The sequence below is a fragment of the Mustela nivalis genome, assembly GCF_964662115.1.
Source record: "Mustela nivalis genome assembly, chromosome: 1".
Classification (NCBI taxonomy): Eukaryota; Metazoa; Chordata; class Mammalia; order Carnivora; family Mustelidae; genus Mustela; species Mustela nivalis.
In genome coordinates this window covers 69,568,021-69,595,129 of record NC_139020.1, presented here as the reverse complement: position 1 = coordinate 69,595,129, position 27,109 = coordinate 69,568,021, and the positions used below count along the sequence as shown (strand labels likewise).

Genomic DNA, 27,109 nt, shown 5'->3' with positions numbered 1-27,109 from the left:
CTTTCTTGCTGTCATAGTAAATAGATGATTATCTTTCTTGATAACCTCAAATTATTAACAGGCTTTTCTGGAGTAAACAATTAATTTTTGACACAGATTAAAACCTAGCACCTTCTTATTACAAGTATGTTAGGGGAATAGCCTTTCTTCTTCCTATACAGCTTAGTGTGAGTTTTTCAAATCTCCAGATGTTCTAAACCATGGATGAATTTTATATAAAACCATGGTATAAAGTCAATGCTCACATTTCTTTCTCAAGTGGTTCAAAGATTAATCAATAAGATGAAAAGCATAAAAATGTACATGCAAATTATTAGTATTTGCCATTGAGTCTAACTAAATTGGAAATCACAAATACCCCAGGCAACATAATAATCTTGATTATGAAAGAAATGTTGTATTCTATCAACTCCAAATACTTTAACAGAAACACTAATTATATTGTAACTTAATTGAAACGGTCAGAAGTTCAGATGATTATATAGAGAAGCAAATAAAAGCAATAAATTAACAAACATTTTATATAATTATAGAGTGTTTAGGACATGATTAAAGTAAATTTATTCTTATTTCTAATTTGTCTTAAATCCCTACATTAATATTCCTAAGATGAAGGCTAAGTAATTGGACAGTCCCACAGCTCTCTCTATTTTAACTTGCTGTTCATCATGTCTCTTCAGTTTAGTTTTTCAACATAATATAAATTTAAAAAGCCATAAATATTACAAGCTATGGGTTAAATTATCCATTTGATTTCTGTTCATATTATGTGCCTTTAAAGACTTAATTAATCACAATTTTCATATTCAAAACCAAATAGCTCAGCAATTACAATTAAACATTTCTTTCAGCTGGGGCACCTGGGTGGCTCAGTTGGCTAAGCATCTGACTCTTGATTTTGGCTCCGGTCATGATTTCAGGTTGTAAGATCGAGCCCCGTACCAGGCTTCATGCTGGATGTGGAGCCTGCTTAAGATTTTCTCTCTCTCTTTCTCCTTCTGCACCTCCCTCCCCATTCTGTCTCTCTCTCTCTTTCTGGTTCTTAAAAAAGAAAAAAAATTCTTTCAGTGAATATCTCATTTTGAAATGTCAAACCAAAGGTAATATTTCTCTTTAGGGAAACATGACACGTTAAAATGTTTTGCATGATATGGATTACATAGAAACTTGAATTCTTCTAGTCCTAAACTGGGGGTGGAAGGGAGATCTGCTACCATATGAATATACTTCTTAATTCGGGGGAAGAGTGATAAATAACTTCAAAACATGATTTAATATCTTTCTTATCTGCTTCACGACACCTCTGCTTCTTTCTCATTCAGCAATGCCAGGGCTGGGAATTGGTGGCAGTGCAATGCAGAAGCTGCCTTTGCAATTTGTTTCTCCTCTTGGCTCCTCCTGCCCTAAGCCTGACATAAGTTGTCACCAGCCTCTCAGGTTAACAGACAGAAACCCCAGCCTGTTCAGAGACCTTGCCAAGAGCAGCAATGGTCTAGCACCAGTGGATGCAGGAGGACTCCCGGCACTTCCATGGGAGCATTCTGAGCCGAAAGACAAACCTTTATTAATGGCGCATATTAATGATCTTTACGTTTTAATTAGAAATGCTTGAGTTAAGATCGCTCACTAAAACCTAAATGAGCAAAGGAAGGCTTACCTCTTGTTCCTCTGCTTTTCAACTGCAAGCAAAAGCAATAAGCTGACCTGAATCAGGTCAGAGCAAATACCAAGGAAACTCATTAGAAATCTGTGATTTAGTCCAAGCTGGAAATACCATATATTTCCACTTCAAAGCCAGGAAGATATAAGGTTAGCAAAGGGAATAGCCCACAGAGGTCTCTCTCTCTTTCCACTCACTTGCATGTGCATACGTTTTTGACTTTGCCATATCCAATCCTTTCAATATGCAAAAACCAAAAGCCACATGCTTAAATCAATGTCTAAGGGCTTCATCAAGTTTGGATATTTTCCTAAGCAATTTGAAGGGTTTTGTTTGCTTTGTCTAAAAGCACCAAGTTTATACTAAATAAACTCAGATTTATTTCTTGGCTATTGTAATAAGAAAAAAAAGGTAGATTTAATACTTTGGAAAATATTTTTGGACAGTTTCCTTTAAACTGAAGATTAATATCTTTCTTTTGAAAATGGAGACAAGCCAGGCAGTGTTAAAATATTATTTTATTGGGGGAAGAAAGTTCTATGTGGTTCTGCTCTCCCCCCACCAATGATTTCTAAAGCACCATCATCTCCTCAGAAGCTATTGAACACATGGTAATAAGTTCTCAAATGTGGAGAAGAAAGTGTCAGTTTTAGGCTTTGTACTGAGAAATGGCCTTGAGGCCCCCCTCCAATAGAAATAAATGCATGATGAGCAGCATCTCTTAACTATTCCACAACTATATAATTTTAACCCAGATGTTGCCTCAACTTCCATTCCTCAAATACTTGAAGGAGAGCTTCCTGAAGTGAGGTTTCCAGACATCTGGTGGTCAGTCAAGTGGTCCTCAGATAACATGAAAGCTTTAGAAGAAAAAGCAATGGAATGATTATGTTAGCAAGCATTTCATAAACTTAAGATGTGAAACAATTTGATTTTCACAGAAATCTTGTTACATATATAATAATCCTTACCTTCTGAAAAGTTGTTGTAGGAACCGTAAGTGTGTTTATCAATTCTTCTTGCCTCTTCTTCAGTTAACAGAACGCCTTTTTGTCTCTGCTGATAAATTACTCCACTATTTGCAGTACATTTTTTATAATCGTGAATTCACTATTTTCTATTATAAGTATCATGCTGAGTTAATGCCCCTATTTGAAAATTTGGATCAATGACTCAAAAAGTGTTCGATGATGCATAAAAGTAATGATGACAATAATAATAATTTCTATATCTCAGGAGGTCATTTAAATACAAAGAAAATGAAACTCCACTGCAAATATAGATTATGAGTTTGTATGTTTTCAAATATGTGAATCTGCTTTTGTGATGATTTTTCCATAAGCAGATGAAAAGGGAAGGGAATATCTGAAAATGGGAATTTTGGGAGAACGGCAAACTTATTGGCTCCCAGTCTAATTTTATTTTCTATTTTGAAAATTTTTTCTAAATAATGACATAAACCCACAGAAGCTTCATTTCTAAAGATAGCAAAGTGATTTCTTATGAAAGCAACTTGAGTTAATACAACACAAATATTTAATAATGCTTTTCACTATAAACTTAATCTTGTCATCTGTCCAAAAAGGGACCAAAACTAGAGGGGCATCATTCACAGTCGCCTTTCCCGTAAGTCTAGATCTTTTCATTCTAATAATGATTTAAGTCTCTTAAACCATTAATAGCCTTAAACACTTGCTCATTAAATTCATGGTCTTCTATTTTAGATTATTGTTCCATTTACAAATAATGACATTTGCCTCTGCCTTTCCATCAGTTCTCATTTCCACTTTTTTTAAAATCAAATTTATTGCTTGGGCTTAGTCTTTGAGCAGTGTTGAAAAGGTATAGTATTGGCATCTTCATCTTAATTCTTCACTAAGAATGCTTCAAAAGTTACACCATTTTCTATGATGCTTGCTGTAGATAGCCCATGGATACCCTTTAGCACATTAACTAACTTCCCTTCCTCAGGGGTGCTTAGGTGCCTCAGTCATTTTAGTGTGTCTTCCATTCATGCCATGATCTCTGAGTTCTGGGATCAACTCCCATGCCCAGCTCTCCATGGGGAGTTTGCCTCTCCCTCTGCCTTTCCCTCCCCACCACCCCTGCTGCTTGTGTGCTCTCTCTCTCAAATAAGTAAAATAAATAAAAAATAAAAATAAAAAAAGAAACTTCTGTCTCAAGTGAAGAGTTTTTAATATTAATTGGTGTTATATTTTATTAAGTGTTTTTTGAAGAGCATCAACTGAAATAATTATATGATTTCCCCCCTTAATCTGTTTTTTTTAAAGATTTTTAAAAAATTTATTTATTTGACAGGCAGAGATCACAAGTAGGCAGAGAGGCGGGCAGAGAAAGAGGAGGGAAGCAGGCTCCCTGCTGAGCAGAGCCCCGATGCAGTGCTAGATCCCAGGACCCTGAGATCATGACCCAAGTTGAAAGCAGAAGCTTAACCCACCAAGCCACCCAGGCACCCCCCTTAATCTGTTTCTATAGAGAACCACACTAAATTTCCTGATGAAAAAATCTGAATTCCTGTTAGAGTCCCTACTTACTCATACCTTCAATATTCTGCTGCAATTTTCCTTGCTAATACCTTATTTGAATTTTTGCATCTATTTATAATTAGAATACTACTAGACATTTACCTTTTTGTGTATTAAAATCATACTGTTTTGGTGTCACTCTGAAGCGAACTTTGGAAGATTAATTAGATAGCTTTCTACCTTTTTCAATCATTTGCAAGAATTTCTAAAACATGAGAATTAGCTATTCCTTTAAAATTTTTATAAAACTTACAGTAAACCATTTGGCATTAGACTTTTCCTTTGAGAGAAATTTCTGACTACATTTTCAATTCCTTCTACAGTTATTGATGGTTTTAGATTTTCTACTTCTTTTTGAGTCACTGTATTAATTTCCATTTTCTTAGAAAAATAATAGCAATTTCATTGGTCCAAATCTGTGAGTAGTATTTTGTTCAGATTTGTTCATCTCCACAGCTCCAGTTAATAGCCCTGTATCTTATATTCTATTATTATTTTAGTATTCATGTTATTTCCCTCTTAATCAAATTTAGCAAATATTTATTAATTTTGCCACCCATTACTTTTATTGATTGATAAGACTTTTATTCTACATATACTTAAAATTTGCATGTATTAATTCTTTAATATTTATTTACTTATTCATCTAATATATAAGAATTGGCATAAATTCCAGTTGTCCCCTTTGATAGTACTATTCACTTTGATCCCTTGATTAGTATGGGATCTGCCTGTAAAACTGCTTGATAATGGTTTTGTGAAAAGGTACTTTGAAACCATTTAAACACCCTGTTTCTGATCAAGCTTTTTGTCTGCTCATTCATTTATTTGTGTCATCATGGATTCATGGTTTCCTATTTTATCAATGGGCTATTATCTACTAATCATTTTGATACTCAAATTGAACTTGGTTTCATCAGTGGGAACCTCTCTGAGAAAACTTTTGAACTCTATTGTCTGTCATAAGAATAAGAGTTTATCAAACTTCCCCTGTATCAGGCCTGAAAGGGGCATTTCTCAAAGAGTCCTGGATCCTTTTTGTGGAGAATGGTTGCTCCAGAGTACTCTCAGCAAACAGACCTAGGGAATATATGTGTGTATACACTTAGCACATTCATAAACACATATGCTCAGTGTGTTTCTAAATATAAAACTATGTTTATTTTTATAGTTATCTACCTTCTTTGGATCTATATTGAGAGTCATTAATTCTCTAGTGCCAAATACAATCTACAGGATCCACTCTAGTTTTCTCTATCGCTATATTTGTAATGGTTTTCTAACCATGGGAAATGGACTCCCATTATCTTTATTATATGTGTTTATTTAATCAACTCCTCTCTATATCGCCAGTGTTCCATCTCTGTCACCGCCCATTCCCTTTCTCAAAGCCAATGTGGATATTCTCCTCATCCCAAATGGGTCTTCACTTGCCATGACAGCCACTCCACATACCATACACACACACACACACACACACACACACACACACACACCCTCAAATAGCTTGGACTCTGACACCTTAGAGAAGGCCACCCATCCACATGGATTTCTTCAGGTTCTGACTAACCATGTGGGGCCACTTTTATAGGTAGAAGCCCTTCTTATCCTTTGAGAGCTCGGACTGCCAGCCCACTCTGGACCACCAGGGCTTCCCATTTCAAATGACATCAACCTTATCTGAATTATTTATATCCAACAATATATTGAATTATTATATTTATCAGCCTCATCTGAATCATTAAGAAGGGAAAGAGAAACAGGAAGAGAAAAAAACTGCATTCTATTGTACATTGATCTCTCATAGATACTATTAAGAACTTGAGAAAGATTTTTACAAGGAAAAGTATTTTTTCATATAGCTCAATCAACAAATATTTTTTGAACACCTGTTGTGTCCTGAGCTGAGGTAATATGAAAGAAGTGTGAAAAGGTTCTTGTCATGTAGTTACTTGAAATTAGATTGGAAACTGAATATGGAACAGAATAATAAAGGTTCTTTATATTCTCTATAACAACAGAAATAGAAAAAGGAAAATATATAACTATTAGACTCTCAAATTGTCATAATACATAGTTTGCTTTGAGGTAACCTTTTCACACCTGATGTCTATGCCTTTTCTTCCAACTGCACTGAGGCTCACTTAGCACCGAGCTTTTTATTAATGCTTCAAAATGGATGGTGGTAAGTTTCACTCTGTTAAATTATTGGAGCAGACACTATTATTATTTTGGTAGTACTGTCATCAGAAGTAAAGCATAATATAGTCAGTACAATACAAAAAAAAAAAATCATCACTTAAAAAAATAGAAGAAAAAGAACTGGATTGCAGAGTAATTCTTAAAATGTGCTTGCTGTAGGTTGGTCTGACTCAGAAATGCAATTTATATTTTAATCATTTCCACAAAGGTCTACATTCATTTTAGAAGTATAGAGAAAAAAGCATAACTCCCTATTCTGGCTGAGAGTATGGAGGTTGTGATGGTGGAGCCATGCAGTACTCGGCAGGAGTATTAAAAAACAGAAACAGGTACCCGCAGGGAGAGGAAAAGGCAAAGAGCCAAAGGAAACAAAGGAAGAGAACAGTCTGCTGGGTGGCCCTGAAGGAGCGGAGAGGAAAAGGAAGTAGCTGCTGCCAATTGCTACTGTCACCACAACTCTCGTCATTTTTGACGGTTCAAAGAGAACTGTTATCATTCATGTCTTAGTCTCCACAGATATTTTTTTAGAAGTGATTACCATGTTACCATGGCTGAGAGCATGACATCATAGCTGAAGGCCAAACACTGACTAATGTCCATAACAAAAAATGACAGCTGCTATTTTTTTAAGGATTTTTATTCATTTATTTGAGAGAGAGAGAGAGAGAGTGAGCATGAGCAGGGGGGAAAGACAGAGAGAGGGAGAAGCAGACTCCTCACTGAGCAGAGAGCCCGATGGGGGGCTCCATCTCAGGACCAGGATCATGACCTGAACCAAAGGCAGATACTCAAACTGCCTGAGCTTCCTGGCGGCCCAATGACAACTGTTATTATTTTTTTTAAAGATTTTATTTATTTATTTGACAGACAGAGATCACAAGTAGGCAGAGAGGCAGGCAGAGAGTGATGGAGAAGCAGATTCCCTGCTGAATAGAGAGCCTGATATGGAACTCGATCCCAGGACCCTGGGATCATGACCTGAGAGCCAAAGGCAGCAGCTTTAACCCACTGAGCCACCCAGGCCCCCAATGACGACTGTTATTAAGATCACTAATTGTCCTCAGATACTGCTTTTGTCAAGATAAGTGTGCAGAAATAATTATGGAAGCAATTAGCCATGCTTTTCAATTTCACAAGTATGTTCTAACTTTACTCTCTTGCTTTCTACAGGAATGACTGAGACTCAATATTTTCTTTTTGAGAGGGAGGAGGGAAGAAGGAGAGGGAGACTCTCAAGCAGACTCCCCGCTGAGCAAAAACCCAAATGGAGGCTCAATGTCATGACCCTGAGATCATGACCTGAGCCAAAATCAAGAGTTGGACGCTTAACAGACTGAGCCACCCAGGTGCCCTGAGACTCAATACTTTTAAGTAGTATAACATAGGATCAAGGCACAACCTTAATTAGGCTACAAAATATTCCCCCTTTAGTCAAAGAGAAAACAAAAGCTGATTCCTGAATGTGCTGGCTGTCCTTCCTTGTGATAGACAAAAACTCCCACAGGGTCTTCAGTTACTACAAATGTACATTCATTAAATGAGATCTTTGTAAATGCTGCCTACATTCTGCCCCTTTCTCTAGAACCCCTCCTTGTAGCCAACTTCTAGGACTCTGCCCCTTTTGCCTAAATTGTTCAGTTAAGTAGATACTGACCCAAGCTGGATTAATGGGATCATCCCTCCTGTGAGTTTACAGTTAGGACTCAAGGACTCTAATCACTTAGCTGATGACACTGAACTTTTAAGAACATCTAAATGTAGGGACTGCGGAGACATGCATGTTGGTATTTATGGTTTTTGCATGAAAAAGCAGAGAAAAGTCACTTAAAAGTGACTAGGAGGTCATGGAGAAACAGGACCTCTCGTCTCTCATGTTTCAGTTCTGGATCTACATTCAGTCCTTCCAGTGGGGGAAATTCTATAGCTCCCTTGTAACCACCCCCCACCTTCATCCTGCCTTATATTTAATGAGGTTAGAACTGGACCACATGGAGGAAACCTTGTGTTCCTTTTAACTGTCAGTGGTTTACAAGTCTTCCCTCTCCCATGGTGACCTCTTGGACACACTGGTGGCAGTGTGTCCATGGAACACTACTAAGATTTTTTTTTTATGTACTTGCACGTGGCTACCAATGGATTCCTGAGCACTGATTGCAGACACACATTGCTCAAGCCCTCCTTTCCACCCAAATCTAATATCATCAGTCCTAGAGCAGGTGATTCAAGTAGCAGCACCCAAGACTGGGATGGTCTATCAACAGCTCAGAGCATCTCCACTTGAGATACTTACTAGAGCTCTCCATGTTTGTTTCCTACACAAGTCCTGAGAAGTCCAACTGATTTTATTAATGCTATGGAATATGCTAGTTAATCATTTGACTGAATATGCTAATTTCCAAGTCCCTCAAAGAAAAGCCTTCACAGACATTGACTTAATTATGTCAGAGACACTGTGCATCATGTTGCCTTAGAATGAATGTACAAGAGATTGTCTTAACGAAGCTATGCTTTCTAGCTTTCTTTTCCCCAACCCACTTTTATGATTGGACTCTTAGTTTTATTTTACTTTAAATGCTTCATTGTTGTTCTTTAGTTCAGTTTTTATTGTTTTATTATTGTTTGTTTGTTGTTGTTTTCAGTTTTTTCTATACTTTTTTATGATGAATGCCCTCAAATTACTCTTGGGTAAAATAACAAAAGCATAGTAGTGAAGCCAACTGTGAGAGAATAGTATTTTCAGGTTCATCCATTTCCCTGATGAATCGGCCAGAGATGTGGAAGCACCATGACATGAGGTATCACGCAGACAAGAAGCTGCTGGACTCTCTCCTTCCTACCATTAATCTTAATGATACTACGTGCTTCCATGTGCTTGATCCTCTTTCAGGATCTTTTATCCATGTGAACAATTAGTGAGCATTTACTCTCTATCCAGGAAACAGAAGTGAAGAAGAAAAATTCCTTGCACTTGAGGAATTTATAGTCAGTGGAAAAGATAGACATGACGTCAGCTAACAAGACTATAAGAAAGAAGGAAAAGAGTTCTAAGAACATAGGTACATTTGCATGGGAAGATAGAGGAGAAGCAGCTGGGTCATGGAGGGGACTAATGAGGAAATGGTACTTAAATTTGGCCAAAAAGGAATACGTTGACAACAACGTATGGGACAATCTGAGCAAAAAAGGGACAGATGCCTAAAGCTTCATCTTTTGTTTGAGAAAGACTGAAAAGGGAATCAGGAAAATCTTGATTTTTTTAGAATTTGTTAGAAGCGTGATCTATTTGGAAAGCTATGTTAGGGTGTTGAGACAGAAGATCTATCAGATAATGCAGCCTTCCCTCAGAAGACTCAGCTTTTGTCATTTCAAGTGCTTCTGAAATAAAAAATAATCTAAAGGGAAGGAATAAAATGATGAAACCCAAGCTGGAATTGGTGGAAATAAGGGTACAGAAAATATAGGGTAGGCCTAGGAACTGAAACCTACTATTGCCATTTTTGCTTTTGTTGGGATCCAACACCAATTCAACGGTGAGCTAAATAGCTTCATATTCTACTAACTGAGCAAGCCAGCTGAAACCTGTTTTTCAAATATGGTTTGTGTTCCTTATAAATCTGTGCTTGAGATCAAATATCTCTAAGGTAATAGCCCTCCTCCTCTGGTGTACCAGATGATCAATGTATATCAGTACTGGCATCCCATGAGGATTCTTAATCTTTCTGAAGCCATATGCCATCTGAGAGTATCAATACATAGAATTGTCATTTCCTTTGATAGAGCATGCATCCCTATTTTCTCTAATATTTTATGACAAATTTGTATATAATTAAAGGATGGACATTCGTTGTTATAAAATCACTCCTTAGTTTTCCATTTAAAACACTTCATTTCTTATAAACTAGACATGAAAACTTTTTTCTACCACAAAGAGATGGTTTTAATCCACTAAAAAACAGATTAACTCCAAAATAATTTATAGGTTTTGCCCCAAGAGCTGCGTCTCTCTTTGTCCTGGAGGATATATATTTAGCACACCACATCTCTTCTTGTCAGAGTATGTGTGACAATATGCTACGAGGAGACACATAACTAAAACTGTCAAAACTAAGCTACTGACAGCACATTTGTGTGACAGGGCAAATCTAGGTTGACGTACTGTGATAACAAACGCAACCCAAAGAGCCATGGGGCAGCTCTTCTCACACCCAGAGGACGGTATCTTGCCAAAGCACAAAGCAATTCTTACATGTCGAGATGAACCATAATTTTTAAAGGAGGTTATGGGATGGCCTTACACTGCAATTTTTCACTTGTACTCAGAGGATACCTTATAATGTTGTATAAGGTAAGAAGCGGTAAAACGGGGAGGAGAGAGAATCGCACCATCGAACAACTGAGAAGACTACGTAATCCATTCTGTGCAAAGGCATTTGCCCTTCAGTCATCTCACACTCCCCTCCAAGGCCGCCTTTCCCGCGGCAGCCACAGAAAGCAGGCAGATGTGCAAGGAAAATCAGTGCATGCACAAGCAAGCTCAAGGAGTTTCGGTTTAGTTCTTATCATTTATTTTGCTTCTGGAAACTACAGTGAAAAAACACACATGATCTTATCGACTGGAAATCAGTGAGATTTTTGGCCCCCTCTTCCCACCTTCACTTGTACAGCTGCCTCTGATCTCTCTTATTAAAAAAAAAAAAAATCTTCAACAGAAAACTTCAGAGGAATTGATTACGAAAGGGTTTGAAGGCAGATATAAGAATTATCCGTTCTTACAGAGAATTTGTGTGGTGACACATTTATGATGTGTCCTTACGGAGAAGGAACTGCTATCCAACCAAGCAGAGATTGGAACAGGATGAAAATTTAACCTCATAACAAAGTCCGATGAGGCCCACTGTTCTGTTGCCAGCTAGGCAGCTCCCTTCTTCTGTTGAGGAAACAAACAACTGATTGACAGAGGGGCTTCTGGACCCCTGTCTAGAGCTGGACTAAAACAGATCGGAGAAGACAGGGCTCTGCCCACTCTCGAGTGTGCTCTCAGCGTCACCGGGCTGCATGGGAATCCCCTACCCGTCATCCTGTGCCTCAGAGACTCTCCAGACTTAAATAAAGAACATTCCACCCACAATGTATTATTTACAGGCCTGGGGCTTCTCCAAGTTTATCAGTGGAGGCACCAGATGCTCCATTAACCCCCTTAACTCTGAGTTCTTCCCTAGGCATAACAGGGTTGACTTTCAAAAAGCATTAAGTACATAATCACCGCCCCAGTTACTTGGCGGTCAGACTTCCACCCACTCAACAGTTGGGAACAGCTCATCCCTGTATTCAACTATAAGAAGTCTCTAAATGACAAGGAAAGACTTACTCCTTTTCCATATGGGAGAGGCAGTAGAGCTCTTATAAACATTCATTCGACCAGAAACTACTGATTTAATACTGTACCTAAAATGAAGGTTATTGATTCAGTAAATTAGATTATGCTTATGCTAAGTATGCCCATTCTACCCTAACAAAGAGAAGCGCACATTAGGAACGGCAGAGGTTGACTGGAGCAGAACCAACTGACGTAGGAAGAAGCGATGTTTGAGAACAAGAAAGGAAAGAGGAAAAACACCCAGGCTTGGTGGATAAGAATATAGGGTCCAGAGCCAGACTTTTCTGGGTTCAAATATGGCTGCTTTATGAATTGAACCAGGTCCTTAACTTCTCTGTGCCTCAGTTTACTCAGTTAAAAAGTAGGAAGAGTAGAAGTACAGGCCTCATCTGTAGAAGTACTGGCCTCATCCTATCATCTGGTTGTTTTGAATGAGTTTAGATGAGTTAATTCCTGTGAAGTACATTGAGCTCTATTTGGCCCAGAGTAAGTTTGTCGTAATTATTAGCTGTTAGTTAAGTTGGTTATCAGGGAAGCACAACAGTTAAGAGAATTTGAGTAATAGCAAAGGATCTTTCACATCACAGTAAACCCAGAGGGGGGTCTCTGTGTTATAGTTTATGACAGACAATAGTTGGTATTTACAGTTCCTGAGTACTTCCATTAAAGTTAAAAAAAAAAAAAAAAGAAGTGTTCAAAACTGCAATTAGTGTTTTATAGTCTGTTTTTGCACTTAACATTTAGTGAACATTTCCCTGTGAAATTAAGCATGAAATCCTTCATCTGGTCATATCTTTTGCCAGTTTCCTATTATCAAGTTCTTTTCAATTTCTGATACTAATAGATGTAGTGAAAAGAAAAAGATCAATATTGAAAACAAACAAAAATGCATTACCCAGGGCTATTTCTGTATACCAGTGGGGATGGAGACAGTTCTTCATTTAGAAAAATATCTGGAAAAGTCTCTTTGGACATGAAAAATACTAATCCATTCATGCTCTGAAAGAAGAAGAAATTTCAAAAAGAAAGGCGACGCAGGAAAGTGAAAGGAATTTTTGTTTTTCGTTGGTTGCCTGCGGAGAGTATGTGGGGCTGGGGAATGAAGAGCCTCCCTACGGAGAAGGGCTCTGGCCCTTTAGGTAGAACACATGCAGTATGCTAGGGCTCTACAGAGGACATACCAGCAAGAAATTTCCCAAGGTGTAAGATAATTTTGTCATGGTAAAGACTTTTTTTTTAAAAGAGTTTATGTATTTATTTGACAGACAGAGATCACAAGCAGGCAGAGGCAGGCAGAGAGAGAGAGAGAGAGAGAGAAAGGGAAAGCAGGTTCCCCACTGAGCAGAAAGCCCAATGCGAGGCTCGATCCCAGGACCCTGAGATCATGCCCTGAGCCAAAGGCAGAGGCTTTAACGCACTGAGCCACCCAGGCACCCCTCTAGCCATGGTAAAATGTGACATTGACATTAAATCTGTTTCTGGTACCATGTTGTATTTCCCATTGGTCATCCCTAGGCCTGATTACCTCCAAACAATACCTTCATATCACTAATAAGATAAGGAATTGAAGGAAGATCCATGTCTAGGGTGGAAAAAAAGAGGGTCACCAAGAAAGGTCAACAGACCTTGAGATCTTTGAGATCTTTAGGAGAGTTACTAAACCACACCGTGCTTCAGATTTCATCTTTTAAAATGGCGATAATGCCACTTTATGTCATATAATTGCAAAGAAAAGGTTAAATGTTAGAAAGTGGCTAGCAGTAGTATGTGTTCAATAAACATTAACTATGAAAGTCTACTCCAATGCATCTTCTTGTACACATCCCTAATTGAATGTATTGCCTACAAAGTTTCCCAAAGAATATCTAATTAGAAAAATTTTGGTTTTTCTTGTTCTGCAGATAAAGCCTGAGATGGAGTCAAGAATTCAAGCTAATGCACAAATACTAGAACAAATATGTGAGTAACTACATATAGTACGTAATCTTTCGCATTTCCTTTCTGTGAGAAATATCCATGTAGAATAAACACTGTGGAGATAAAGAATAGACTCCTACCAACGACTGTACTTTGTTATCAGTATCCTTTGGTTATACATTATTTTTCAGCCAAGCAAAAATTATACAAAAGAAGACTCCTGAAATGTCTAGATCTATGCCTAATTCTACTTACTTCTAAAATACAGTTTTTACTGGGGTGCCTGGGTGGCTCAGTGGATTAAAGCCTCTGCCTTCAGCTCAGGTCATGATCCCAGGGTCCTGGGATCAAGCCCCACATCGGCGTCTCTGCTCAGCAGGGAGCCTGCTTCCTCCTCTCTCTCTCTGCCTGCCTCTCTGCCTACGTGTGATCTGTCTGTCAGATAAATAAATAAAATCTTTAAAAAAAATACAGTTTTTACAAATAAGTTTTTTTATTTTATTTTTTAAAAAGATTTTATTTACTTATTTGAGAGAGAGAGAGAACACTCAGGGGTGGAGGGGTAGAGGGAGTGAGAGAGAGAGAAGCAGGCTCCCCACTGAGCAAGGAGCCTGATGTGAGGCTCGATCCCAGGACCCTGGGATCATGACCTGAGCCGAAGGCAGATGGTTAAGTGATTGAGCCTCCCAGGAGCCCCTTTACTAAATAAGTGTTCAGGGAAATGTTAAATTATACACAATATATTTAATTTAATAAGGCAGAGAAGTAGGCCACCTTTTAATTTTTATTTATTTTTTATAAACTTAATTTTTTAAAGATTTATTTATTTATTTATTTATTTGAGAGAGAGGAAGAGAGTGTGGGGGAGGGGGACAGAAGAAGAGACTCTCAAGCAGACTCCCTGCTGAGTGCAGAGCCAGCCTCTCGGGGCTCAGTCTCAGGACCCTGAGATCCTGACCTAAGCCCAAATCAAGAGCCAGTCACTCACTCAACCAGCTGAGCCATCCAGGTGCCCCAGGCCACCTTTATAAAGAGAGCTTATTCAAAAGATAAATATGTGCTTTGAAGAATAAGTTTCAGTTATTCCGAAAATTTGGTTATTTAGAATAAAGTCATCTCCTAAACGTGCCAGCTAACTTAAGTTCTAGTTTATTATTCTTCTGAGCTCTGTGCATTTCACTCTCTTAATCATGATAAAACAACTTGTAGAAAGTTTGTTCAGCTATTTATTCTTTCACTGGCTGCAAGTGTTCTTTTACCCATTCATCATGAGGTCAGCAAATATTTACTGTGCAGCTACTCTGGGCCAGGAGTTGGGCCTGTGTAAGGATGATTTCAGAGAGTCTGGTTTCACTGAACACAAGGTTACATATATATGCGTCATCCTGCAGTTATGTCGAGGGTTTGTCATTTTTGATTGCCAGACGTCATGAAGGAGAACTTGGGAAGATTTCCACAAGGTCATACAGGACAGACTAAAGAAAGGGCCTCAGTGGGGACATGTCCAAGCCAAGCCTGCAAGGCAGAGGCCCCTCCCTTTCATCCTTCTGCAGACATACGTGCCTGGATACACCAGGGGTGAAGGTTCAGAGGAGGACCCCTGCCAACAAGCTGATTTCCCTTAGAAGGCAAATATGAAAAGAACCTTGTCAGAGTGTGTGTGTGTGTATGTGTGTGTATGTGAGAAAGAAAAGAGAGAGCATAAGGATGTGGAAGAAAGGAGAGAAAGCAGAAGTGAGGGTAAGGTGATAATCAGAATACAGGGGAGGCAGGCACATCAGATTAAGTTTTAAAGGTTTCTGTAGTAACATCAGAAAGCCAATCATCCAGCTCTTGGAGCTCATGGGAAGTTAAGTTCAAGCACAGGCCTCCTGCCAGAGGGAGGAAGGACCCTGTCCCATGGGTTGCTGAACTTGAGTGCAGGTGTTCTATGGAGAGAAGCAATTGTCTCTTCCTCATGTCTGACTCCTCCTCCAAGTAAACAAGAAACCCCACAATAATTTTTAGACAATTTGAGATCTTCCTCTATGCCAAATATTATGCTAGGTGTCAAAGATATCAGAATAAATAAATTGAATAAAAGCCCCTGTTGTCACGTAACTTGAAGTCTAATGGGAGTTACAACCAGTACAATTAAAACTATCATATTATTATGTGAGCACATTATCGGTGTTGCCCCAAAATATGCAAAAGATGGTTTTACTTTTATCTTGATTTATAATAAAAAATATATGACCAGCGCATCAGATTTTTGCAAATATTGCTTGGGATGTGGCCAAAGGAACAACTAAAAAAGGGGGGGGGGGGTTAGTTGATTGTTAAAACATGTTAAGTAAAATAAAATTAAACAGAACCCAGATATAACATTAAAAATTGCTCATATTGGTATGTGAATTACAAGTTTGGGAAACACCCCTTCCTGCCACTGAATCGTCACAAAATTCTGTGAGGCAGGCCTTAATATATATTACTGTCAGAAAATGGACTCCAGGGGCGCCTGGGTGGCTCAGTGGGTTAAGCCGCTGCCTTCTGCTCAGGTCATGATCTCAGAGTCCTGGGATCGAGCCCCGCATCGGGCTCTCTGCTCAGCAGGGATCCTGCTTCCTCCTCTCTCTCTGCCTGCCTCTCTGCCTGCTTGTGATCTCTGTCTGTCAAATAAATGAATAAAATCTTAAAAAAAAAAAAAAGACTCTAAAATGTAGAACACTCTAGTCTTCCTCAGGACATGAAGGACACACTGCCTGGTGTCACTGTCCTGAACTGACATCGGGAACACCAATGATCATCAAATATTCTAATTCATGTTGGATTTTCCCAAATGCTCACCCCGTGTAATTAACTCTCTATCCCACAGAGCAATCTGGAGCTGTCACGCCCCACCATGAGAGGAGGGGCAACTTGCTTCTCCCTCCCCCAGGAATCAATCGCTCAGCATCAGTAACATTTACACCGCCTGTGTCTTTGCATCCTCAAAACCTCAGGGCAGTTACTTCAAAATCAGGAAAACATCTACTGGTAATCGGTGGCCCCATGGAGAGGTTTTCCACCACAGGAAAAATTGATGAGAAGAGGAACTAAATATGGACTGAGTGAAAACTGCTGAGCTGGCTTCTACCATGAAAGTCATTAACCAAGTTGGATTAGTAAACTCTTCCAAAGCCACATCTGCCCTATTAAAGCTTGAAGGGCCATATGCCAAAGTGAAAATTAAATAAAGCAACAAAAAGACTGTGCCCAAATGAATTTGGTTTTATTTTTACTACGCAGAGTGAGGCTCTGCACTATAAAGCAACCACAGAGAGACCTTGCCAAGTCGTGGCGGTTTCCCAGAATGCATTAAAAACTCAGGAGTCTCCACCATCTCCACTAATGATGCTAGCTACTGGATCACAAAATGACTTCTCTTCTGTTAGGGAAAAGCCCATTTAGTGAAAATTTCATCAAGCACTGTGAAATTTGCACATCAATTTCAGAATAGTCTGTTAGATATGGCTTAAAATCCTGCAACAATAAAGGTTTCAAAATGCCTTGTTGTAATCAAAAAGCTTTATTCCTGTCCTAATCATCTCTTTTCCTTCCGATGTTACTTAGTATTTCATTGCATAAAAAAAAAGAAAATCTTGGCTCTACATTTGGTAAAGGACAAAAGATATATAGCTCCACAGAATTAGATCCTATACTCAAGTGCTATGATTGCAAAGAATGTTTTTCACTGCTGGTGGAAGGCAGCATCAGAAACACTTTATAGATAAGTTTTAATATTGCCAAATGTTGAAGTTTAAATTATTTTAAAATTAATTTTTTTGTCTAAATATAACTTAGTATAAATATAACCTTCACCAGTTTCGGCAGATGACAAATCTGAATTGTGAAATCTTTGTTTTGCCTTGCTTTGCTTCTTTCATCTTTTTTTTTTCTTTTAAGTATATGCAGTAACTCAAACCAGACCAAAAATGTTCCTAACAATCTGTTTTGGTGAATAAGAATAATAAAAATGATTTCTAATTAGTACAACAAATGTGCTTATTCTCAAGTTCCCAAAATGGTTTGTTCACCAAATTATAAAGACACTTTTAAAGCAAATTATCCTTCCCAATCCTTGTTTTATAATCAGTAGAAAAATCAAGTTTGTAGATTATTACATAAAAAAGCTTCTAATACAAACATTTGGAAAAGTTGGATGAAATACAACAAGTTCATTTTCTCAGTACATAGAATAACTTGATAAGATAAAAAGGCAGAATCTCAGGTGCTAAAACTCAAGAGAGTTCTGAAAACCAATGGTGTGTGTGTGTGTGTGTGTGTGTGTGTAATAATACTGGAGGTACTCAAGGAGAAAGCATCAGTACTATTAATCCAGAGACTTGAGTTGTTACGTTCCTGTAGGGAGTGAAAAGTAGTGTCATTGGAACCGTGCTACTTGAGACATCAGCAAAAAGTCATAAAATTTGAATGGCTGGACACTCCATTAATTATTGGCTTTAGAATATGGGGGGAGGATTATCAAATACTAATGGAGGGACCCACTCACAACTCAAGGTACACAAAACTAGCGGAAAAGCCAACCGTGCTAAAACTCAAGTTTGCAACCAAAGTTAACATAACACATGGAAAAAAGTGTATCCAAGCAAGAATCAGGAGACATGACAAACAAGATTTGATCCCATAGGATTTTATGTAATAGAATAATAATTCAGTTTCTAAGTAAGCTGGAGTCATTTGTGCCAGACCAGTATTTTTTACAGGAATAATAGAAAAGGTTGAATAATAACAAGAATATCTTGGAGAGATATTTGGAGATATCTCTTGGAGAGATATTTAGAGATAGTACTGGAGGACTACAGATCAATGAAATCCAAGAGGGTCTGGATTTTGGAGATGGTAGAACCATGGAAAAATGAGATGACTTTTTGCAGCAGCCTTTTCTCTGGCTTAGTTGCTGATTTTGAGAACCAGGTGAAAAAGTGAAGAGTTCAAATTTTCCCATGCAGAAATATCCTTCTCGAAGTAGAAAAACCATCATAGATTTTAGTGGTCTAAAAAGATGGAGAGATAAAATTGGAGACTTGATGGTTTTCTCCTCTAGACATTTGCCAAATTATGAAGCTACATAAGAGAGCACACTGACGGTCTGCCAAAGACAGAGCTCAGAAAAGCAGAGCAGAATTGTCTGGGAACCCCTGATCCCAAGGAGGCAAGGGCTAAGCATCAAAAATTTCCAGGAAGAGGAGCCTCAGGACATAAGATAGGCTCCCAGTTGAATGCTTTAGAGGGCTATGACCTAGAGCAGAGATGAATGAGAGGTAGACTGAGCTCCATGAAAACTGCAGCCCAATTTTGAATCAACGTAGCTTCTGATTGAATTCATGTGCTCAGCTCCACTCTATCAGACTTGTGAAGGAAGCAATAAATCCTGATGGAGGAATAGAATATACTCTGGATCTCTACGATTTAATTTACACAGCATCAGGCATTCAGTCAAAAATAACTTACCCTTTTAAAAGTAACTGTCTGGGGCTCCTGGGTGTCTCAGTCAGTTAAGCCTCCGACTCTTGGTTTCAGCTCAGGTCATGATCTCAGGGTGGTAGGATCAAGCCCCGGGTCAAGCTCCCAACTCAGCATGGAGTCTTCTTGAGGTTCTCTCTCTTCCTTTCCCTCTGCTTCTCCCCCACTCTCTCTCTCAAATAAATAATCTTTAAAATATAATAAAAAAATATACATGTCCATTTTCCAGTATATACAATAGTAGTATATTGCATATCAATACATATCTATAGAAAATAATACCCCAAAATTTCATATTAGAGTTGTTTCAAGAGTAGAAACTGGCTGAAAAAATAATGTAAGGGATTAGATTTATATATAATACTTAATTTTAAAAAATTCTGGACAAATTAGTGAAAAATTAACCTCTATTTAACCTTCCAGGAAGTATGAGTGTTTTATGTTTCCAATGTTCTTTATATTTGCATTTTTTAAATAGTGATAAATATGTACTAATGGTAACTTTCATTTTATTCCAATTCCAATTTATCACAACCCTGAAATTAAAGGAATCAAATTTAAGTAGTTATTGACATAAGAAGCCAAATAATATGCATATTCATGAATAGGACCTAAAATTAAACATAACAATACAAGTGATTAGAAAAAATGCTAAGAAAAGGAATGATTAAATTTGACTGTGTGTCATAATGCTAGATATTTTTATCCAAAGTATTACTCAAAGTTTATGGAACTTTTGTAGAAAATCTGTCTAAGAATAAGGGCTCAAAAACTTTATTATCTAGCAATGTATTTTTATATCTACCATAAATTAGCAATTTCTCTAAAATACACTATAATAATTCAGAATTCCACCCTGCTATTTCTGTTGCTTTATCATTCATAATAGACATTTGTTTTTTGTGGGGGAAGACTATTAGAGAACCTCCAGCTCTTTCTCTCTCTCTCTCTCATACCCTCTCATGGCCCTGCTCTTGAGACTTGATGCACACCATTTTGTTCTTTTTGTGTATGACAAAAGATGTGGAGAAAAATTTATTGACAAATCAAATTCTAGAATATTCATGCCAAGTAAATTCCTTGCCATTGTCAAACTGAGTCTCATGATACTTGGATCACACCCAGGATTGTTACACCTTTTGAACTTGCCTCAGTTGTCAAACTCTCCCTATTTTAAGATCTGCCTCTAAAGTTGGTTAATTTTCCTCCAAGTTCAAATTAGAAAAAGAAGTCTAGAACTAGGTGCTAGCTCCTTCTCTTTAGCTTCAGGATTTTCCGGTAATTTATTCATAAATAAACAATAATAAATGAAATAACTCTTTCAATTGCAATATATGTTGCCTCCAAAATCCAAGTTATAGCAGCCTGTCCTTTATCTTTACAGAGACTTTCCAGCAAGACCCAGACTGCTGGACCTCAGAAATTGTAAGAAGGCAGCAAGCACCTCTGTTTTCATAGAATTGAACTCCAGTCTTCTGGCACGCATTTTGCATTTGTCTTATCAAGATTTCTTGGTAAGAAATTTGCTCATGGTTTGCAATGTTGGTGAAAGAGGAAATTTGAGGGGCTTTTACATGGTTCCTAGTATCGTATCTGTCACTCAAAGATTTGAAAAGGCACTGTTAAAATTTGCTAAGTATATTTATAACAATTATATACCCAGAACTTTAGAGAATAGCCAGACAATAGTTTTGAGGCATGAATGAGGCATCAATGAAGTTGGTCAAAATTCCTTTCATTTGATCTACTTAAGCCTTCATTCTGACTGGTGGACAGAAGTGATACCTGGAACCCAAGGATTCATGTCTGTTCAAGTCCATTTCCAACAAAGCCTGAAAAGTCTGGTCATTTCTCTTTTCCCAGTATGTAGTTACTTGGGTAAATGGCCATATAACATTTTGGGAGAGACTTTTTTTTTTTTCTTTTCTTTTCTTTTTTATTTTTTGGACATGCTTGTGAGATTTGCACCTGCCCTTTCCTCAAAAAAGCTATCCGTTTTTTTTCAAGGGCTCTAGTCTGTGAATAGATGAAGGTTTGAGATTTGGGTGAAAAGCCACGGCTCTTAAGTCAGATTTCTTTTCACTAGACTCTTCTTTTTAGGTTACAAAAATCAAGTAGGATACTGGTAGACTTCTTATTTTGGCGGGGCGGCGGGTAGGACCTGGGGATCAATAATCAATTACCCACCACCATATTTGACTGTGACTTAAAGCTTCTGATGAACACATCTAACCTTTTATCAGTTATTGTAGCCATGTCTGTGCCTCTGACATTTAAGGGCTGCTAGGAGGGATCTACCACTCCAGGACCCCATCTTAGCATTTTAAATGAAGCATTCCATTTCAATAGCAGTGTCTCCTACTAGCATCCCAAGTCAACAGAAAACAGTTTCCAGAACACTTATCTAAAATGACAGGACAGCTCTCACTAATGCATTTTTTTTTTTTTAATTCCAGTAAAGCTAACAGACAGTATTATATTAGTTTCGGGTACATAATATAGTGATTCAACAATCCTATATGTTACTCAGTGCTCATCAGGATAAGTGTAATCTTAATCCCCTTCAGCTATTTCACTGATCTCCCCACCCACATCCCTCTGGTAACCATCAGTTTGTTCGATACAGTTAAGAATCTGGTTTTGGTTTGTTTCTTTTTTTTTTTTTTCTTTCTTTATTTGTTGTGTTTCTTAAATATCACATATGAGTGAAATCATATGGTATTTGTCTTTCTATCATTGGCTTATTTTGCTTAACATTATATTTCTAGATCTATTCATGTTGTCACAAATGGAAAGACTTCATTCTTTTTTTTGGGTGAGTGTGTGTATATATATACACACATACATACATACATATACACATACCTCTTCTTTATTCATTCAACTATTGATGGACATTTGGACTGCTTCCATAACTTGGCTAGTGTAAATAATGTTGCAGTAAATATAGAGTGCATATATCTTGTCCGATTACTGGTTTTATTGTCTTTGGGTAAATACCCAGTAGTGTGATTCCTAGATCACAGGATAGTTCTATTTTTAATTTTTTTTAAAGATTTTATTTATTTATTTGACAGACAGTGATCACAAGTAGGCAGAGAGGCAGGCAGAGACAGAGAGAGGGGGAAGCAGGCTCCCCGCTGAGCAGAGAGCTGATGCAGGGCTCGATTCCAGGACCCTGGGACCATGACTGGAGCTGAAGGCAGAGGTTTTAACCCACTGAGCCACCCAGGTGCCCCTATTTTTAATTTTTTGAAGAACCTCCATACTGTTCTCCAGAGCACTACATCAGTACGTGTTCTCCAACGGTGCATGAAGGTTCTTTTTCTCATATTCTTCCCAATACTTGTTGTTTCTTTTGCTTTTAATTTTAGCCATTCTGATAGGCATGAAGTAATATATCACTGTGGTTTTGATTTGCATTTCCCTGATGATGAGCGATGTTGAGCATCTTCTCATGTATCTGTTGGCCATCTGGATATCTTCTTTGGAGAAAGGACATTCATGTTTTCTGCCCACTTTTACATTGGATTATTTGTTTTGTGTGTATGTTGAGTCACATAAGTTCTTTACATATTTTGGATATTAATGCCTAATCAGATGTGTCATTTGAAAATATCTTCTGTTCAGTAGGTTGCCTTTTAGTTTTGTTGATTATCTCCTTTAATGTTTAGAAGCTTCTTATTTTGATGCAGTCCCAATAGTTTATTTTTGCTTTTGTTTCCCTTGCTTTAGGAGACATATCTAGAAAAATTTTGCTATGGCCAATGTCAAAGAAATTACTGCCTGTGTTCTCACCAAGGATTTTTATGGTTTCAGGTCTCAAATTTAGGTCCTTAATCCATTTTTAGTTTATTTTTGTGTATGGTATAAGAAAGTGGTCCAATTTCATTCCATTGTTTTGCAGGTAGCTGTCCAGTTTTCCCAACACTATTTGTTTTTTTTTCTTCCATCATTACTTGTTGAAGAGACTGTCTTTTTCCCATTGCATATTCTTGTCCCTTTTGTTGAAGATTAATTGACCATAAAATTGGGGGTTTATTTCTGGCTTTGTTATTCTGTTCCCTTGATCTGTGTCTGTTTTTGTGCCAGTACCATACTGTTTTGATTACCCAAGCTTTGTAGTTTATGTCGAAATCTGGGATTGGGTTACTTTCAGATTTGTTCTTCTTTTTTAAGATTGCTTTGGCTTCTTGAGGTTTTTTGTAGTTCTACATGGATTTTAGGATTTTTTGTTCTAGTTCTGTGAAAAATGCTCTTGATATTTTGATAGGGATTGTATTAAATCTGTAGATTGTTTTGCCAATAGGGATATTTTAATATTTTCTTCTAATCCATGAGCATAAAATATCTTTCTACTTGTTTCTGTTGCCTTCATTTTCTTTCATCAATGCTTTATAGTTTCCAGAGTACAGGTCTTTTACATCCTTGGTTAAGTTTATTCCTAGATGTTTTATTATTTTTAGTGCAGTTTAAAATGTTTAATTTCTTTTTTTTTTAAGATTTTATTTATTTATTTGACAGAGAGAGATCACAAGTAGACAGAGAGGCAGGCAAAGAGAGAGACAGGGAAGCAGGCTCACTGCTGAGCAGAGAGCCCAATGTGGGACTCGATCCCAGGACCCTGAGATCATGACCTGAGCCGGAGGCAGCAGCTTAACCCACTGAGCCACCCAGGCACCCTAAAATGTTTAATTTTAATTTTAATCTTAATTTCTACTTTTCCACCAATGCATTTTTGAAGAGTCCTTTCCAAAGGACTCTTGGGAAATGCAGGGGAGTAAATGTATTGTATATGAGCAATCCATTTCAAATTCCTATTTCTATAAGTCTTCAGATTCCTTCCTAAAGCCCCAACTTTCACACAAGCGACCTGCTATGACTGTGAATTTAACTGCAAAATAACAGCCAGTGCAGGATCAAAATTTGAATTTGATTTTAGGTATCTCAGCCCTCTGACACAATTAATAATATATTTTTCTTTAGCAGAGAAATTCCACGGCGTACCTTCTCTCTCTTGAAGAATGGATTTCAGATTTTGAGTTTGTAATTCTTTTTAGGTTGTCAAGCACCATTAGAATCAAACACTTGTTCTATGTTCCTTGAATTCTTTATGTTCCTGCATATGACTCTCTGGCTATGGCTCTGGTTCCCTCAAAGACTTGCCTTATGTGACTACTTCATTGCAGGTGCCCGCTGATGAAAATTAGAAAGCTGTTTCAGGCTGCTTGTGAAGAGCCTTTTATATTGGCTGGATTTCAGAGCTTTTGGCCTGATTCAGACCAGATAACCAATTCCAGATACCTATTTACTGCAATTCTGTTTTCTAATAAGACTTCTGGAGTCATACTCTATATAAGTCGGGGTTATTGGTTGCAAGCAAAAGAAGCCAATTCTGATAGATTAAGAAGAAAATGAGCTTATTATAAAGATTTGGACAGTTGACGAATTTTTGAGAGGGATGGAGGAAAAGGCTAAAGGTTAAGATTCCAGAAATTATGCCCACAACCATATCAAAACTGGCCCAATGAGGGAATAGTCACTGCCACCAACACTGAGAACTTGATACTCAAATTTATATGACTGCCAGTGATAAGACTTTATTTGCATCTGATACTAAACACACTTCTGTGCCAGGAATTCAGTCCTGGAGGCAATTCATCCCTCAAAGCCAAAGGTTTAAGTATTGAACTGACTAGTGTGGCTAGTAAAAAGGATTCTTCATGGAGCCTCCTTTTCTTATGTTGCTCACTTCTGAATCACAGTCGGGCACCAGTGAATTTAATCGGATTTACCTACATCACACCCTTGTGCCTTAAGTGCAAGAGAGGCTGACAAAATGATTTTTCTGGTTGAGGATTCAAACAGAATCATTACTTTGAGGAAGCAGAATACTTAAGTAGGAAATTCTGCAAACACAGAAAGGCTTTCAAAAATGCTAGATAATCAGAAAAATATAATAAATATTCACTATTATTTATGTACAATCTTTTGTTTTTAATATTCCTTTGTGAATAATTTTTGTCTCAAGTATATTAAGAATAATATAGAGTCCTGACTTTGATTTTATTTTGTTTTTTGGTGTTTATGTTTTCTTTCACTTTCTTGTTTTATTTTTCTTTTATAATAATTTTATACTACTCAAGTTTTCTTAACATTTTTTGGTCAAGTAGTTTAAAATTTACCCTTAAATTGACTTTCAAAAATTGAGCTGTTATTTCTCTATTACAATCAAAGAAAAGAAACCTCTCATCAGCAGGATAAAAAAAATTAGGCTATATTTACTTCTTTCATTCTATACTCTTTGTTTTCATTAGAATAATCAGGAAATTTTATACTCAAATTATTTTCTTTTTTCTTACTGTATCTTTTCTTGATAAAATAACATCTTGACACATTAGTTCATAATTATGGAAACAGTTTTTTTGAAACTCAAATTTTCTGTATAACTTATACGTTTATTTGGTTTCATTTATTAAGTAGCTAGAGAATGTTTTTTGGTCATTTTTTTCCAGGAAGGCTATTTAGGCTGTCTACTTTCTAAATTATTGCTGTCTAAAATTCCTTTATAAAGCCTTCACTTAAGAATATAAATTCGTAGGTTATAGAATACTTTGGTGACAATTATCCTCTTAAAGCTGAAGAAACTATGCCAGTGTTTCCCTCATTTAGTGTTATGGGGAATTTAATGGCACAGTGTGTGGGTATGTGTGTGTGTGGTTTTTAACTCCTTGTTAGGAAATTTGTTTTAGTTTTAAAAGGCTGGGAGGGAGTTTCGCCATCTGCAAAAAATGTGTGTAAGTTTTCTTTTTGTTCTGGATATTCACTTTTTACCAAGATTTATTCTCTGTATGTCATTTTTGTTAATTTTGCCTGCTATTAAAATTTGAAAGTTTGGGGCTCCTGGGTTTCTCAGTTGGTTAAGTAACTGCCTTCGGCTCAGATCATGGTCCTGGAGTCCTGGGATCGAGTCCTGCATCAGGCTCCCAGCTCCGTGGGGAGCCTGCTTCTCCCTCTGACCTCCTCCCCGCTCATGCTCTCTCTCACTCTCTCTCTCAAATAAATAAATAAAATCTTAAAAAAAAAAATAAAATCCGAAAGTTTGACAAAATTCTCTGTCAATGATGCTATACGGAAATTGTCTCTCATATATTGCTCTTTTGAATAACAATGCATAACTTCTCTGGCAGATAATTTGTTACTGTTTAGTGAAATTATTTATATATTATCTTCTCACCAGCAATTCTACTTCTAGGAATTTTCCCAAAGATACCCTGGCAAAAGTATGAAGTCATTTACACAAAGCTATTTATTGTGAGATTATCATCTTGTAAAAACCTAAATGTCTTTCAATAGAGCTAATTAAAGAAAATATGGGTATATCTACAAAGAGTGGTATGCAACTCTAAAATGGAGTAAGGGATATTTCTAGATGTTAATATGGAGAGACCTCCAAGAAATATAGTTTAAAAAAGAATTAAAAAACAAGGTGGAGAAAATTGCATACAGAATGCTATCATTCAGGTCAGAAAGGAAGGGTACGACCATTATTATATATTCTCATAAAAGGAAACAATACTAAACTAAACTATAAAATGAAAACTATGGTTTCCTTTAAAAGGAAAGAAAGCATATAAAGAGTTTACATTTCCTTGGATATATCTTGATTTTTAGATTTTACATAATTATAAGTAGAAATATTTTTAAAGTAATCCTTAAAAAATGAAAATAAAATTTGGGGGAATAAACAATGTATATTTAGTTGATGGCCCAGAGATTGGTCCAATGGATTTAAAAGAACAATAATTTGTATATCGCTAGCAGGATATATCTCAAGAAGTAAAAGAAATTAAAAACAGATTTTTTTGTAATCATATGGAGGTGAAAATGTTGGCATTGTTG

The 27,109-nt window shown here is 37.2% G+C and overlaps 1 long non-coding RNA gene across 2 annotated transcripts in view; it reads right to left on the bottom strand.

Annotated features, from left to right (window-relative positions):
• Positions 1-2,191: 2,191 nt before the first annotated feature.
• The window catches only part of LOC309846966, an 85,428-nt gene continuing 60,510 nt past the window's right edge, over positions 2,192-27,109 (bottom strand). For both annotated transcript variants that reach the window (XR_014302221.1, XR_014302222.1), the window contains 2 exons: positions 19,196-19,395; positions 2,192-2,520 (listed from right to left, as the gene is read on the bottom strand). This is a non-coding gene — a long non-coding RNA (uncharacterized lncRNA). The remainder of the gene's footprint in view (positions 2,521-19,195; positions 19,396-27,109) is intronic.